The sequence below is a fragment of the Rattus norvegicus genome, chromosome 8 (genome assembly GCF_021556685.1).
Source record: "Rattus norvegicus strain SHRSP/BbbUtx chromosome 8, alternate assembly SHRSP_T2T, whole genome shotgun sequence".
Lineage (NCBI taxonomy): Eukaryota > Metazoa > Chordata > Mammalia > Rodentia > Muridae > Rattus > Rattus norvegicus.
Genome location: NC_141541.1, coordinates 85,673,428 through 85,688,475, shown reverse-complemented (window position 1 = coordinate 85,688,475; position 15,048 = coordinate 85,673,428). Strand labels below are relative to the sequence as shown.

Here is a 15,048-nt window from a genome sequence, read left to right as displayed (position 1 = left end):
CTCTAGTTCCAGGGATCTGATGCCCTCCTCTGTCCTCCCTGTGTACTGCATGCACGTGGTGCACAGCCACTCGTTACAAGGCCAACTCTCGTGTATGTAAAATAAAAACCGGCTAAATCTTTAAACTGTATATAAAAGTTCATTTAGCCCCCAGAGAGAAATTGTACAGTTTGATTTGTCTTATTAAATGCAAGAAATAGGCACAAGCTGTACTTTTCTCTTAGTTTTAAGCATGAAGAGGACAAGAATGTAGAACAGAAAAAAATACTGGATACAGTAAGAACACACAAGCTCATCACATTTTATATTTGGTAATAAATACATTTATAAAAGAATATGAGTATAATATCCTCTTTAAACACTTAACTCGAAAACTACAGCTAGCAATATTCTTGAAATGTAAACTATGTTTGTATTCATAAGATGTGAGGGATATTTCCTGTGCTCTGTGTGAGCTCTTTGACCCTAGAAAGATTGTCTCCCCCTGACTTCAGTTTCTCAATGTGTACAGTAAGCTGTGAAGATCAAGTCCATCTCGTTAATAATTTAAACGCCAAGATTTGGGTTAGTTTAAATCATTGATGAACCCTGACTGGCTCTACTCTTTATGGAGCCTTGAAAATGTTCCTCATGCACACACTCTCATGAATAGCCATTGATTTTATTCATATAATGAGGGATGGCTGAATAGTGTCTAGCTGTGCTTCCAGCTTCTCAGAGGCTGAGGTGGGACAACCCCTGGGTGTGTGACTTTAGGTCCAGACTGAACAGCACGGTGAGGTTTCACATCAGAAACAAAGGAAAAGTGAAGATTAAAATAGTTTCAGTTATTTAAGTTCATTCTGAGAGACTGTTTTATATATATATATATATGTATATATATACATACATATATATATAAATTTGAACTTCTAAAGAGATTTAGAGGCAGTCTATTTTCATTTGGGGGAGGAAATCTTACTGATATGTAATTTATCATTATTAATTCTATATATTACAGAAAGAGAAATTAGGAAACCGGATTTCATTGTCAATGAAAACATAAAAAAAGGAAGCCATATTGTTTGTACAACACTTACCATTTTTGAAGATTAATGTGAACTTTTAGGTTGGAAAATCATTGTAAAATGTTATCAGAATATAATCTAGTATTTATATGGAAACAAATTGAAGATGTTAAATTAAATTTTGCAAATTATTATCTATGCACATTATAGTCCTCAGTATTTGATTAGCTGCTATAAAATAAGGGTTTTTACTTTTTATATAATCTTGAAACTTAATTTTTCTTCAGGCAAGCTCCCTTGAAGCGTGTCATGTTAATCTGCCTGTGATTTATCACCCTTATTGTCCTGTGGAATGATGAATTCCATTTCTAGTGCAGGAAATTCTTGTCATTAGAAAGAATTGCTGTTTTCTTTTTCTCCATTCTTTTGTAGTTAGACGAGTTGAAAGCTGTGTTTATGTTACAGCTTACATCTATGTATTTCCAGGTAATTGCATGAAAATGTTGTCTGTGTTTTTAAATATTTCATAGACTACAGGCCTAACTGTGCTTTAATTTTTTCATTAATTAATTCTTTCATAATTCTTATTTGAAGGTAGGACATCTGATTTACTAGGGTATTACAGGAGATCAAGAACTGAAAGAAACCTAGCATCCTTCTTACATGTGAATGCTAAGGTTCTCCTAGCCTCATATGTGGGCAGTGTAAGAGAGGACAAAGTCTGATAGAATCCTGGGTCCACAGTCAGGAAAGCTGACTTCTCTACATCGAGCAGCATTTATATGTTCTTTATGTCCAGAATCTATAGTGAAGCAGAGTACAAAGTTAGCTCACACATGTACATAGTTAGGTCCACCTAGAAACTCAGTGGTTCCCAATGACTCACGATGCTGGTATTGCTACCTCACTAGAACTTCTTATGAAGATGTTCACATTCAGCTCCAGTCACTACTGTTCTCTTTCAATCTGCCATAGAGCAAATTGAATGTTTCCAAACTTGGTTGTTCTCATTCGCCCATGTAATAGACAATTTCTTAGGCAGGCAGCTGGCCAAATTGAAGCGGCTCACATTCCCTAATCTCCCTTGTACCGGGGGCAGTTCTGCGTGGCACGGCATGTTGGATGGGATTGCTAAGTTCATAAATTTTTCCCTAGCAGTTTCACTGCCATAAAATATGATTTCCAAATGCTGTTCCCAAATGTCAGATGCTAAAACTGATGAGACAAGGCAGAGATGAATGTATTGCAGCTCGAAGAGATTCGGCGGGGCAGCCTAGTGAGCAGATTAGGAGCTGACAAGTTGTCTGCAAACAGCCTCTCAGTACTAAAAGCAAAGTTCGAGACTAAATGAGAAATCTAGTAATTGAGTCTTATTATTGAATGATTTTTTTTTACATCAAAATGTTCTAGGGAAGAGAGTATCATTGTGCATTAGATGGATTTAAAAAAAAAACCTCTTTTTAATAAAGCTTGTGATTTTCTGAAATTCACTCCAAATCCATTATTGTATCAATTTATGATCCTTTTGAATTATTATAAAACATCTTCACATTCTACCCTAAATATACAGATTTATACAGACGTGCAGTCATGACCACATACTCTGAAGAATGCTCCTTTTGGTAACTAAAGGCGGAGGTAGAAATAATTACTGGGCTTGTTTGGGCCGTGAGCATGAGGCAGGGATGAAGGTGCTGTGACTTTGTTTTGATGGCCTGTGAGCATGTGCGAAACAATGACTTGCTAATCATGTGACCTATCCGTTTAGCTGAAGGTAACTTCTCTACTGAAAATTTTCATTCTAATATAAAATACAATATCTTAATTCAGTCTTACAAGGCAATATTTAAAACACCTTTTCCTCTTTATATTAATAATGCAGTTCCTGAGATTAGATATGTTATTGCCTCCTTAAAGCTTTAAAGAGCCAGTGTGAAGGTCTGGTGGGAAACACAGGGAGACTGTTATTGTTTTATATGATTTTTCCAGAGACGCTTTCTTTTTCTTTATGAGAAATGGTGTTTCCCATGCCTTCCTCTTCCATTTCATTTCCCTTCTGACCTGTTGCAGTGGAGGAGAGGATGTGTTTTGGTTAAAATGACCATTTAGAGCATTGGTTCTCAACCTGTGACCCTTAGGAGGTTGAATGACCCTTTTACAGGAGTTGCTTAAGACCATCAGAAAAGAACAAATATTTTTACACTATTGAAAGGTCACAGCATTAGAAAGATTGAGAAGCACTGATTTAGAGAATGTCTTCCTAAGCACACAGAGACAAAATAGGATCATTATGGGAGAAATTTCCTCCGTGCATCCTCATTCCCCGTTCCCTCCTCCCTTGATATTTTTAAACATTCAACTTGTCTCCCTGTTCTCTCAATTTCTCTGTTGGATGACGATGTGAGAAACTTTCAGATTGCCATTTAATTATCCATGAAGTTATATATTGACTGTGACCTTCAGATGACCTTCTTTGCTCCACCCAGGTGAAATAACAGGCAAATACTTTTGTCACAGATAAGATGAACAATGCCTCCTTTTACACTGAATGTCATAAATTACCAACTTCTCTTTTTCAAAAGTCACTTCAATCAAGGTGGCTTGGTTTCTTCTGTCATAAATGTCCCTTCTATCATGACTAAGCTTTGACTCCTGTCTTCAGGTAAGATGTTTCCAGGAACCTTTTCAGGTGTAGAAATGACTAAATGACTTGGACCATTTTAAGGCGTGAGAAACAGAATATCTTTCAGTGTTACACTGACTTTCAAAGGTTTAGTTTAAAAGATTTGGCATCTCTCAAATGGTGCTATCTCCGTGAATATTTCTTCCTCCCTCCTCCTTTCCTTTCCCCTTTCCTTCCCTCCACCTTTTCTCTCTTCACTTTGCGTATATGAGAAGGAATTTATCATGGATACAGTGGTTAATGTATGTAATAGATAATTTGTCATAAACATAATTAACTTACTCATTTGCATTTGTTTGAAAAATGCCCCTTTGAAATAATATTATTTCTCATCCAGGATACAATCAGATACACCCACTTCATATTTATGCTTTCATTACTCTTCTTGGCATTAAATTTTTCTTGACCCTGTCTTCATGTCATAATGGGAAGATCATGCCTAGAGCACTATAGATTTTGTTGCCAGCATTTATGTTGCTAAGGGAGACTTTTTTCTGCACCACTTTACCTGATGTATGTAGGGATGAGAATCTTCCAGAGACTTTCCTTTTTAATTGTTTTTGTTTTTAAGCAGACAGACTAAAACGGTGTTGCTACTTCTGTTGTCACAGTACAAGGCGTTAGTTACTAGGGAGTAATTGGTGGTAACCCTCATTCAACAGGGGAAGAATAGCACCATGAAATCTTTCAATAGATGTGTTCTGAAACCTGTGTAGCCCATGGTGTTCTTGAATTTCTATTCCAGGGGCTTGAGCATTGTCACATTTAGGACCTCTCATAGAAAGTGCAGTCTGATTTTAAATAAGGGCCTTGTTAAAATAGATTTTCTAAACTCCATTTTGGTTTTGATCCTGAAACTATTAAACAAGAGAACTTCAAAAACTAAAGACTATTGTAGCAAACGGATGCTATTCATAGGTTAGAACACTAGAGAATTTACTGGTTGGTAGGAAAATGTCTCTCCCCAGGAGTTGCTATGACAAAGGGTCCCCTTGAACTTGGAGTCAAGACAGCCCATGTCTAGTACTGCAGAATGCTCTGATCACATGACTTTGGAATATTTATGCCTTTTGCTCAAGATGGGATTGAATCTACCATTATCTCCCTCTTTGCACAGTTCCTGTGCACAATTTCACTGGACATGTTTTAGATGACCATTGAACGTGGGCATAGTGCTGGAGGAACAGAGTTTACTGTGAGGCTGTGTCTCTTAGCCATGTCAGAAGATGCACCCTTCAAGTCTCACCAACACAAGACTGCAAAACACATTTTAAACATCAGGTATGTTTTCAGAGACTTGTAACCAACCCCAGTAGGGGCTGTGGGAACAGACATGATTCCTTGGACTCACTGGTTAGCCAGCATAACCTAATGTGTGAGCCTCTGGACAACAAAAGCCTGTCTCAAACTAGGAGGAGGGCATATGCATGTGTATACCTGTACAACACACGTACTCACATATAACACATACACACAAATTAGGTAGCTGTGTGGGTTTATTTCCTCTCTCTATTGTATTTTAGTGGCCTATATACCTTGTTTTGTGCCAAGAGAATTTTTTTTTAAACTGTGGCAATGATACAATTTGAAACCAGCTGTTTTGACACTTCAAATATCGCCTTTTCTGCTTGGATTGCCTTGGAGTCTCAAGGGCTTCTGCTTCCATATGAATTTAGGATTTTTTCCTAAGTACATGAAAATCACTTAGACTTTGATGCATTTTGCCTTTACCATGTAGGTATCTTTTGTTATTGCTACTTCCAATATTAACATTGCCAGGGCCTGCATCTGGGAAGGCTCTTTGCCATCTACTGTCTTCAATTTCTTTCTCTAGTGTTTAATGTTTTCATTCTATAGGCCTTTACCTACCTGATTAAAGTTTTTTATGGTAATTTTCTTTTTATTAGATTTTCCATGTTCTTCTTCCTCCTCCAATTCCCCCCCTCTCTCCCTCGCCCTCTCCCCTCCCCTCCCCCTTGCCCTCCCCTCCCCCTTGTCCTCTCCCCTCCCCTTCCCTCTCCCCTCCCCTCCCCCTTGCCCTCTCCCCTCCCCTCCCCTCTCTTCCTCTTCCCCTCTCCCCTCTCCTCCTCTCTCCTCCCCTCTCCTCTTCTCCCTCCTCCTCCCCCTCTTCTCCCTCTCTCTCAAAAATATCCTTAAACCAAAGACAAACAAAAATAAATATCAAATCAAGTAAACAAACTAAGAACAATAAAAGAAAGTACTCAAACTAAACAAAATGAAACAAACAAACAACAACAAAACCTAACAAAATAGCCACAGGCATCTGATTAATTTCTCCATGCTTGACAGCACAAGTAAGTAATGTCTTCAGCATTAGTTTCTTGGCATCAGGTTGCAGAGGGTAACCAGTAACACTGACAATAGTCAGCAATATTTCCAGGAATTTATGGGCCCCCCCTTGTAACATACTTCTAGTACTGGAGGCTTTACTTTGTGACATATGGTTCCTAGTTGGGGTATTGTGTTCATCATTGTTATCAGGTCAATATTCTTAAATTTTCTTTTAGTATTTGAAATTATATGTTGATTTTGCATCCTGCTAAATCTATTTATTAAGGCCTAATGGTTTCTGCTGGAGTTTTAAAGAAGTTTTAAGGACTGGCTCATGTCATTTGGAAGTAGGATTTCTTTCCTATTTTTCTTACTTTTCTATTTTTACCTTTTATGTTTTTCTTTTGTCTCTTTGCTCCAGCTTAGAATTTAAGACTATGTTAAACAAGAGAAGAGTTACAACCTTTTCTTGTTCTACATTTTAGGGAAAGCACCTTTGCTGCTTTACCATTTAGTATACAGTAGCTATGGGTTTTGCTGCCTGTAGCCATTGCATTCAAGTATATCCCTTCTATTCCCAGCTTTTTATTTAATCATGAAAAGATATTGGCTTTTGTCAAAGGACTTTTCTATATCTACTGAGATGGACCTGTGGTTTTTATCTTTAAGTCTATGTACTGTATTTTGGCCATTGGTTTGTATGTGTTGAACCAATCCTGCATACCTGGATTGTTGCTAACTTGGTCAAGGTGTAAAATCTTCTTAATGTGGTCTTGATTTTGGTTTGTAAAAATTTTATTGAGAACTTATGTTCCCCCTCTCCTTGGAGGAAGACTTATTCTCCTTTTAAAATACAATATTGGCACTTCTTTCTTTGCAGTAACCAAAAGATCTCCTCTCTCTCTCTCTCTCTCTCTCTCTCTCTCTCTCTCTCTCCACATATATATGTATATACATATATGTATATATATGCTATATTTCATTAATTTCTTCTCTGATCAAAGGTGATTTATTCATTCTTAATGTGTTTATGTAGTTTCTGCAATTTTTCTTGACATTACTTTTAACTTTATTGAGCTATGATCTTATAAAATATATGAAATTATTTCAACTTATTTGTGTTTGGTAAGATTTTATTTGTGGCCTAGAATTGCACGCTGATACTCTGACGTATCACGTTTTCTAAAAGTATTTTGATATTCAATGTTGTGGATATTTGAAGCTAGAATGTTTTTCTCCCAAATATTTTTTCTGCCATGAACTCTCAAAAGTGTACTTTGAAACAAACACACAGCTAAATGTTTTGGATGAAATAATGCCTTAACATTACCACTCTGAGCATTAAGTTGGAGGTCATCTTCAGCTTCTTTGAATAGCTGGAAGAACAAACTTGGAAATGCAATTGCCAGGCTAGTGGTTCCTGCCAGTATGGTGGTGTTATGGTTTGTAAAGTTAGCATTGCTGTCTCCCTCCCTGTTCTTTTGTTCTTGTCAGTCTTTGTGTAGTGACTTTTCCATTGCTGGGAGAAAGCATCATGAAAAAAGGGCAAGCTAAAGAATTTATTTTGGCTTATGGTTCTTAAGTGCTAACAGTCCATTATGGTGGGGAGGGATGGCAGCAAGCCTTGGGCATGGAATAGGAAGCTTAGAGATCACGTCTTCAACAGCGAACATGAAGCAGAAAGACAGAGTTTATGAGAAGTGTAATGAAAACAAGAAATTCTTAAAACTGCCCTACCACATGTCATTTTCCTTTAGCAAAGCCACACTTCCTAAACTGCCCTAAACAACCTCACCATTAGGGAACCACCTATTTCAGCACCTACTTTTCTAGAGGTTGACACCGTCTTCCTACCTTCCCTGCCCTGCACTATTAAACAACATTGTTCCACTCTGTTTCTGTTCTTGGGTTCTTACATATTTTTATGTAAGATGTGCAATATTTATCCTTTTGTGGTTGACTCATTTCACCTGAAATAATATCTTTTAGAGTCACCCGTGTTGTTGAGAGTGGCAAGATTCCCTTGGATAAGGCTTCCTAATATTTCATGGCTTAAATTTCACATTTTAAAAATCTACTCTTTATTGACAGGCTCTTAAGCTGCTTCCTTATCTTGGTTGTTGTGAATAATGTTGCCATAATTAAATGAAATGGATATGGTCAAGCAGTTCTGGAAGTTCTTTAAAGGAGTACAATTTTAATATATCTACTATTATAATTTTCTTTCAAAATCATTATAATTTTGGAAGGAGATTGACTTCCTCCTGAGAAATCAGTGAGTACACCTCCTTTCCATTTTGAGCGGCCAAAGAAGCTTTCTTTTTTTTTTTTTTTTTTTTTTTTTTGGTTCTTTTTTTTGGAGCTGGGGACCGAACCCAGGGCCTTGCGCTTCCTAGGTAAGCGCTCTACCACTGAGCTAAATCCCCAACCCCCCAAAGAAGCTTTCAAAATAAGGTACCCTCTCATTTTTCAATCTGAATTTCTGAAAATATGTCCATATGTACAATGTAAGAATGCGAAATAAAGCACAAACAGAGAAATGTGAAAGACAAGGCATCTTAACACTCTTCTGTTGCTGTGCTTAGGAACTGTTTTCTCCATCTGTTCGGGTGAGTTCCTGCCTCAACCATCTTCATACAAACCCATTGCCAGACACCATACGTTTGAAACACTGTGATCTGAAGTCTATTCTTGAGAATTAGGTTGTAATTATTTTTTTTATATTTAGATATTTTTATTTTTTTTATTAACTTGAGTATTTCTTATATACATTTCAAGTGTTATTCCCTTTCCCGGTTTCCGGGCAAACATACCCCTCCCCCCTCCCCTTCCTTATGGGTGTCCCCCTCCCAACCCTCCCCCCATTGCCACCCTCCCCCCATAGTCTAGTTCACTGGGGGTTCAGTCTTAGCAGGACCCAGGGCTTCCCCTTCCACTGGTGCTCTTACTAGGATATTCATTGCTACCTATGGGGTCAGAGTCCAGGGTCAGTCCATGTATAGTATTTAGGTAGTGGCTTAGTCCCTGGAAGCTCTGGTTGCTTGACATTGTTGTACTTTTGGGGTCTCAGGCCCTTCAAGCTCTTCCAGTTCTTTCTCTGATTCCTTCAACGGGGGACCTATTCTCAGTTCAGTGGTTTGCTGCTGGCAATCGCCTCTGTATTTGCTGTATTCTGGCTGTGTCTCTCAGGAGCGATCTACATCCGGCTCCTGTCGGTCTGCACTTCTTTGCTTCATCCATCTTGTCCAATTGGGTGGCTGTATATGTATGGGCCACCTGTGGGGCAGGCTCTGAATGGGTGTTCCTTCAGTCTCTGTTTTAATCTTTGCCTCTCCCTTCCCTGCCAAGGGTATTCTTTTTCCTCATTTAAAGAAGGAGTGAAGCATTCACATTTTGATCATCCGTCTTGAGTTTCGTTTGTTCTAGGGATCTAGGGTAATTCAAGCATTTGGGCTAATAGCCACTTATAAATGAGTGCATACCATGTATGTCTTTCTGTGATTGGGTTAGCTCACTCAGGATGATATTTTCCAGTTCCAACCATTTGCCTACGAATTTCATAAACTCGTTGTTTTTGATAGCTGAGTAATATTCCATTGTGTAGATGTACCACAACAGAGGAATTGTATCCATTCCTCTGTTGAAGGGCATCTGGGTTCTTTCCAGTTTCTGGCTATTATAAATAAGGCTGCGATGAACATAGTGGAGCACGTGTCTCTTTTATATGTTGAGGCATCTTTTGGGTATATGCCCAAGAGAGGTATAGCTGGATCCTCAGGCAGTTCAATGTCCAATTTTCTGAGGAACCTCCAGACTGATTTCCAGAATGGTTTTACCAGTCTGCAATCCCACCAACAATGGAGGAGTGTTCCTCTTTCTCCACATCCTCGCCAGCATCTGCTGTCACCTGAGTTTTTGATCTTAGCCATTCTCACTGGTGTGAGGTGAAATCTCAGGGTTGTTTTGATTTGCATTTCCCTTATGACTAAAGATGTTGAACATTTCTTTAGGTGTTTCTCAGCCATTCGGCATTCCTCAGCTGTGAATTCTTTGTTTAGCTCTGAACCCCATTTTTTAATAGGGTTATTTGTCTCCCTGCGGTCTAACTTCTTGAGTTCTTTGTATATTTTGGATATAAGGCCTCTATCTGTTGTAGGATTGGTAAATATCTTTTCCCAATCTGTTGGTTGCCGTTTTGTCCTAACCACAGTGTCCTTTGCCTTACAGAAGCTTTGCAGTTTTATGAGATCCCATTTGTCGATTCTTGATCTTAGAGCATAAGCCATTGGTGTTTTGTTCAGGAAATTTTTTCCAGTGCCCATGTGTTCCAGATGCTTCCCTAGTTTTTCTTCTATTAGTTTGAGTGTGTCTGGTTTGATGTGGAAGTCCTTGATCCACTTGGACTTAAGCTTTGTACAGGGTGATAAGCATGGATCGATCTGCATTCTTCTACATGTTGCCCTCCAGTTGAACCAGCACCATTTGCTGAAAATGCTATCTTTTTTCCATTGGATGGTTTTGGCTCCTTTGTCAAAAATCAAGTGACCATAGGTGTGTGGGTTCATTTCTGGGTCTTCAATTCTATTCCATTGGTCTATCTGTCTGTCTCTGTACCAATACCATGCAGTTTTTATCACTATTGCTCTGTAATACTGCTTGAGTTCAGGGATAGTGATTCCCCCTGAAGTCCTTTTATTGTTGAGGATAGCTTTAGCTATCCTGGGTTTTTTGTTATTCCAGATGAATTTGCAAATTGTTCTGTCTAACTCTTTGAAGAATTGGATTGGTATTTTGATGGGGATTGCATTGAATCTGTAGATTGCTTTTGGTAAAATGGCCATTTTTACTAAATTAATCCTGCCAATCCATGAGCATGGGAGATCTTTCCATCTTCTGAGGTCTTCTTCAATTTCTTTCCTCAGTGTCTTGAAGTTCTTATTGTACAGATCTTTTACTTGCTTGGTTAAAGTCACACCGAGGTACTTTATATTATTTGGGTCTATTATGAAGGGTGTCGTTTCCCTAATTTCTTTCTCGGCTTGTTTCTCTTTTGTATAGAGGAAGGCAACTGATTTATTTGAGTTAATTTTATACCCAGCCACTTTGCTGAAGTTGTTTATCAGCTTTAGTAGTTCTCTGGTGGAACTTTTGGGATCACTTAAATATACTATCATGTCATCTGCAAATAGTGATATTTTGACCTCTTCTTTTCCGATCTGTATCCCCTTGATCTCCTTTTGTTGTCTGATTGCTCTGGCTAGAACTTCAAGAACTATATTGAATAAGTAGGGAGAGAGTGGGCAGCCTTGTCTAGTCCCTGATTTTAGTGGGATTGCTTCAAGTTTCTCTCCATTTAGTTTAATGTTAGCAACTGGTTTGCTGTATATGGCTTTTACTATGTTTAGGTATGGGCCTTGAATTCCTATTCTTTCCAGGACTTTTATCATGAAGGGGTGTTGAATTTTGTCAAATGCTTTCTCACCATCTAATGAAATGATCATGTGGTTCTGTTCTTTCAGTTTGTTTATATAATGGATCACGTTGATGGCTTTCCGTATATTAAACCATCCCTGCATGCCTGGGATGAAGCCTACTTGATCATGGTGGATGATTGTTTTGATGTGCTCTTGAATTCTGTTTGCCAGAATTTTATTGAGTATTTTTGCATCGATATTCATAAGGGAAATTGGTCTGAAGTTCTCTTTCTTTGTTGTGTCTTTGTGTGGTTTAGGTATAAGAGTATTTGTGGCTTCGTAGAAGCAATTCGGTAGTGCTCCATCTGTTTCAATTTTGTGGAATAGTTTGGATAATATTGGTATGAGGTCTTCTATGAAGGTTTGATTGAATTCAGCACTAAACCCGTCTGGACCTGGGCCATTTTTGGTTGGGAGACCTTTAATGACTGTTTCTATTTCCTTAGGAGTTATGGGGTTGTTTAACTGGTTTATCTGTTCCTGATTTAACTTCGGTTCCTGGTATCTGTCTAGGAAATTGTCCATTTCCTGAAGATTTTCAAGTTTTGTTGAATATAGGTTTTTATAGTAAGATCTGATGATTTTTTGAATTTCCTCTGAATCTGTAGTTATGTCTCCCTTTTCATTTCTGATTTTGTTAATTTGGACGCACTCTCTGTGTCCTCTCGTTAGTCTGGCTAAGGGTTTATCTATCTTGTTGATTTTCTCAAAGAACCAACTTTTGGTTCTGTTGATTCTTTCTATGGTCCTTTTTGTTTCTACTTGGTTGATTTCAGCTCTGAGTTTGATTATTTCCTGCCTTCTACTCCTCCTGGGTGTATTTGCTTCTTTTTGTTCCAGAGCTTTTAGGTGTGCTGTCAAGCTGCTGACATACGCTCTTTCCTGTTTCTTTCTGCAGGCACTCAGCGCTATGAGTTTTCCTCTTAGCACAGCTTTCATTATGTCCCATAAGTTTGGGTATGTTGTATCTTCATTTTCATTAAATTCTAAAAAGTTTTTAATTTCTTTCTTTATTTCTTCCTTGACCAGGTTATCATTGAGTAGAGCATTGTTCAATTTCCACGTATATGTGGGCATTCTTCCCTTATTGTTACTGAAGACCAGTTTTAGGCCGTGGTGGTCCGATAGCACGCATGGGATTATTTCTATTTTTCTGTACCTGTTGAGGCCCGTTTTTTGACCAATTATATGGTCAATTTTGGAGAAAGTACCATGAGGAGCTGAGAAGAAGGTATATCCTTTTGCTTTAGGATAGAATGTTCTATAAATATCCGTTAAGTCCATTTGGCTCATGACTTCTCTTAGTCTGTCGACATCACTGTTTAATTTCTGTTTCCATGATCTGTCCATTGATGAGAGTGGTGTGTTGAAATCTCCCACTATTATTGTGTGAGGTGCAATGTGTGCTTTGAGCTTTAGTAAGGTTTCTTTTACGTATGTAGGTGCCCTTGTATTTGGGGCATAGATATTTAGGATTGAGAGTTCATCTTGGTGGATTTTTCCTTTGATGAATATGAAGTGTCCTTCCTTATCTTTTTTGATGACTTTTAGTTGGAAATTGATTTTATTTGATATTAGAATGGCTACTCCAGCTTGCTTCTTCTGACCATTTGCTTGGAAAGTTGTTTTCCAGCCTTTCACTCTGAGGTAGTGTCTGTCTTTGTCTCTGAGGTGTGTTTCCTGTAGGCAGCAGAATTCAGGGTCCTCGTTGTGTATCCAGTTTGTTAATCTATGTCTTTTTATTGGGGAGTTGAGGCCATTGATATTGAGAGATATTAAGGAATAGTCATTATTGCTTCCTGTTAATTCATATTTGGATGTGAGGTTATGTTTGTGTGCTTTCATTCTCTTTGTTTTGTTGCCAAGACGATTAGTTTCTTGCTTCTTCTAGGGTATAGCTTGCCTCCTTATGTTGGGCTTTACCATTTATTATCCTTTGTAGTGCTGGATTTGTGGAAAGGTATTGTGTAAATTTGGTTTTGTCATGGAATATCTTGGTTTCTCCATCAATGTTAATTGAGAGTTTTGCTGGATACAGTAACCTGGGCTGGCATTTGTGTTCTCTTAGGGTCTGTATGACATCAGTCCAGGATCTTCTGGCCTTCATAGTTTCTGGCGAGAAGTCTGGTGTGATTCTGATAGGTCTCCCTTTATATGTTACTTGACCTTTTTCCCTTACTGCTTTTAATATTCTTTCTTTATTTTGTGCGTTTGGTGTTTTAACAATTATGTGATGGGAGGTGTTTCTTTTCTGGTCCAATCTATTTGGAGTTCTGTAGGCTTCTTGTATGTCTATGGGTATCTCTTTTTTTAGGTTAGGGAAGTTTTCTTCTATGATTTTGTTGAAGATATTTACTGGTCCTTTGAGCTGGGAGTCTTCACTCTCTTCTATACCTATTATCCTTAGGTTTGATCTTCTCATTGAGTCCTGGATTTCCTGTATGTTTTGGACCAGTAGCTTTTTCTGCTTTACATTATCTTTGACAGTTGAGTCAATGATTTCTATGGAATCTTCTGCTCCTGAGATTCTCTCTTCCATCTCTTGTATTCTGTTGGTGAAGCTTGTATCTACAGCTCCTTGTCTCTTCTTTTGGTTTTCTATATCCAGGGTTGTTTCCATGTGTTCTTTCTTGATTGCTTCTATTTCCATTTTTAATTCCTTCAACTGTTTGATTGTGTTTTCCTGGAATTCTTTCAGGGATTTTTGTGTCTCCTCTCTATGGGCTTCTACTTGTTTATTTATGTTTTCCTGGAATTCTTTCAGGGATTTTTGTGTCTCCTCTCTATGGGCTTCTACTTGTTTATTTATGTTTTCCTGGAATTCTTTCAGGGATTTTTGCGATTCTTTCAGGCATTTTTGCGATTCCTCTCTGTAGGCTTCTACTTGTTCTCTAAGGGAGTTCTTCACATCTTTCTTGAAGTCCTCCAGCATCATGATCAAAAATGATTTTGGAACTAGATCTTGCTTTTCTGGTGTGTTTGGATATTCCATGTTTGTTTTGATGGGAGAATTGGGCTCCGATGGTGCCATGTAGTCTTGGTTTCTGTTGCTTGGGTTCCTGTGCTTGCCTCTCGCCATCAGATTATCTCTAGTGTTACTTTGTTCTGCTATTTCTGACAGTGGCTAGACTGTCCTATAAGCCTGTGTGTCAGGAGTGCTGTAGACCTGTTTTCCTCTCTTTCAGTCAGTTATGGGGACAGAGTGTTCTGCTTTCCGGCGTGTGGTTTTTCCTCTCTACAGGTCTTCAGCTGTTCCTGTGGGCCTGTGTCTTGAGTTCACCAGGCAGCTCTCTTGCAGCAGAAAAGTTGGTCTTACCTGTGGTCCCGAGGCTCAAATTCGCTTGTGTGGTGCTGCCCATGGGCCCTCTGCAGTGGCAGCAACCAGGAAGACCTGTGCCGCCCCTTCCGGGAGCTTCAGTGCACCAGGGTTCCAGATGGTCTTTGGCTTTTTCCTCTGGCGTCCGAGATGTGTGTGCAGAGAGCAGTCTCTTCTGGTTTTCCAGGCTTGTCTGCCTCTCTGAAGGTTCAGCTCTCCCTCCCACGGGATTTGGGTGCAGAGAACTGTTTATCCGGTCTGTTTCCTTCTGGTTCT

At 38.7% G+C, this 15,048-nt stretch overlaps 1 protein-coding gene across 51 annotated transcripts in view; it reads left to right on the top strand.

The window, feature by feature from the left end:
• The window catches only part of Mlip (muscular LMNA-interacting protein), a 265,581-nt gene that overhangs the window by 200,260 nt on the left and 50,273 nt on the right, over positions 1-15,048 (top strand). The gene's annotated exons all lie outside the window — the stretch shown is intronic.